Raw genomic sequence first — 2,670 nt, 5'->3', positions numbered from 1 at the left:
TTGGCCGTGGTAGAAAGCCCTTGGTAAAAACGGAACGAATTCAAAAAGGTGCACCTTTTGGGCAACTTTTTGACCAACTACCCACACATAGTATTTGGTACTATTATATAGGAAAAAATGCGTTTCCTATGGTCTCGATTGAAAGTGAATCGAGACGAGAGAGAGAGGCCGATAAGGCAGGCAGGCAGGCAGACACACACACTCTCTCTCTCTCTGGTAGCTAGCTAGGTGCGAGCGAAGGCTAGCCTACCAAGGACAGGACAAGCGTGAAGGGAGAGAGAGAGAGGCAGGCACGCTCTCTCTCTCTCTCTGGTAGCTAGCACGGTGCGATCGATGGCTAGCTTACCAAGGACAGGACAAGCGAGAAGGGAGAGAGGCAGGCACACTCTCTCTCTGGTAGCTAGCAAGGTGCGATCGAAGGCTAGCGTACGAAGGACAGGACAAGCGAGAAGGGAGAGAGGCAGGCACACTCTCTCTCTCTGGTAGCTAGCTAGGTCCGATCGAAGGCTAGCGTACGAAGGACAGGACAAGCGAGAAGGGAGAGAGGCAGGCACACTCTCTCTCTCTGGTAGCTAGCTAGGTCCGATCGAAGGCTAGCTTACCAAGGACAGGACAAGCGAGAAGGGAGAGAGGCAGGCACACTCTCTCTCTCTGGTAGCTAGCAAGGTGTGATAGAGAGTGAGGAAAGGCTTGGGGAATCGAAGGTTTGGCCGTGGTAGAAAGCCCTTGGTAAAAACGGAACGAATTCAAAAAGGTGCACCTTTTGGGCAACGTTTTGACCAACTACCCACACATAGTATTTGGTACTATTATATAGGAAAAAATGCGTTTCCTATGGTCTCGATTGAAAGTGAATCGAGACGAGAGAGAGAGGCCGATAAGGCAGGCAGGCAGGCAGACACACACTCTCTCTCTCTCTGGTAGCTAGCTAGGTGCGAGCGAAGGCTAGCCTACCAAGGACAGGACAAGCGTGAAGGGAGAGAGAGAGAGGCAGGCACGCTCTCTCTCTCTCTCTGGTAGCTAGCACGGTGCGATCGATGGCTAGCTTACCAAGGACAGGACAAGCGAGAAGGGAGAGAGGCAGGCACACTCTCTCTCTGGTAGCTAGCAAGGTGCGATCGAAGGCTAGCGTACGAAGGACAGGACAAGCGAGAAGGGAGAGAGGCAGGCACACTCTCTCTCTCTGGTAGCTAGCTAGGTCCGATCGAAGGCTAGCTTACCAAGGACAGGACAAGCGAGAAGGGAGAGAGAGAGGCAGGCACACTCTCTCTCTCTCTCTCTCTCTCTCTCTGGTAGCTAGCTAGGTCCGATCGAAGGCTAGCTTACCAAGGACAGGACAAGCGAGAAGGGAGAGAGGCAGGCACACTCTCTCTCTCTGGTAGCTAGCAAGGTGCGAGAGAGAGAGTGAGGAAAGGCTTGGGGAATCGAGGGTTTGGCCGTGGTAGAAAGCCCTTGGTAAAAACGGAACGAATTCAAAAAGGTGCACCTTTTGGGCAACTTTTTGACCAACTACCCACACATAGTATTTGGTACTATTATATAGGAAAAAATGCGTTTCCTATGGTCTCGATTGAAAGTGAATCGAGACGAGAGAGAGAGGCCGATAAGGCAGGCAGGCAGGCAGACACACACTCTCTCTCTCTCTCTGGTAGCTAGCTAGGTGCGAGCGAAGGCTAGCCTACCAAGGACAGGACAAGCGTGAAGGGAGAGAGAGAGAGGCAGGCACGCTCTCTCTCTCTCTGGTAGCTAGCACGGTGCGATCGATGGCTAGCTTACCAAGGACAGGACAAGCGAGAAGGGAGAGAGGCAGGCACACTCTCTCTCTGGTAGCTAGCAAGGTGCGATCGAAGGCTAGCGTACGAAGGACAGGACAAGCGAGAAGGGAGAGAGGCAGGCACACACTCTCTCTCTGGTAGCTAGCTAGGTCCGATCGAAGGCTAGCTTACCAAGGACAGGACAAGCGAGAAGGGAGAGAGAGAGGCAGGCACACTCTCTCTCTCTGGTAGCTAGCTAGGTCCGATCGAAGGCTAGCTTACCAAGGACAGGACAAGCGAGAAGGGAGAGAGAGAGGCAGGCACACTCTCTCTCTCTGGTAGCTAGCTAGGTCCGATCGAAGGCTAGCTTACCAAGGACAGGACAAGCGAGAAGGGAGAGAGAGAGGCAGGCACACTCTCTCTCTCTGGTAGCTAGCTAGGTCCGATCGAAGGCTAGCTTACCAAGGACAGGACAAGCGAGAAGGGAGAGAGAGAGGCAGGCACACTCACTCTCTCTCTCTCTCTCTCTCTCTCTCTCTCTCTGGTAGCTAGCTAGGTCCGATCGAAGGCTAGCTTACCAAGGACAGGACAAGCGAGAAGGGAGAGAGAGAGGCAGGCACACTCTCTCTCTCTGGTAGCTAGCAAGGTGTGATAGAGAGTGAGGAAAGGCTTGGGGAATCGAAGGTTTGGCCGTGGTAGAAAGCCCTTGTTAAAAACGGAACGAATTCAAAAAGGTGCACCTTTTGGGCAACTTTTTGACCAACTACCCACACATAGTATTTGGTACTATTATATAGGAAAAAATGCGTTTCCTATGGTCTCGATTGAAAGTGAATCGAGACGAGAGAGAGAGGCCGATAAGGCAGGCAGGCAGGCAGACACACTCTCTCTCTCTGGTAGCTAGCTAGGTGCGAGC

The sequence above is a fragment of the Sinohyriopsis cumingii genome, unplaced genomic scaffold, assembly GCF_028554795.1.
Source record: "Sinohyriopsis cumingii isolate HCF-2022 unplaced genomic scaffold, ASM2855479v2 utg005550l, whole genome shotgun sequence".
In the NCBI taxonomy this organism is placed as follows: domain Eukaryota; kingdom Metazoa; phylum Mollusca; class Bivalvia; order Unionida; family Unionidae; genus Sinohyriopsis; species Sinohyriopsis cumingii.
This window is presented reverse-complemented; position numbering follows the sequence as displayed.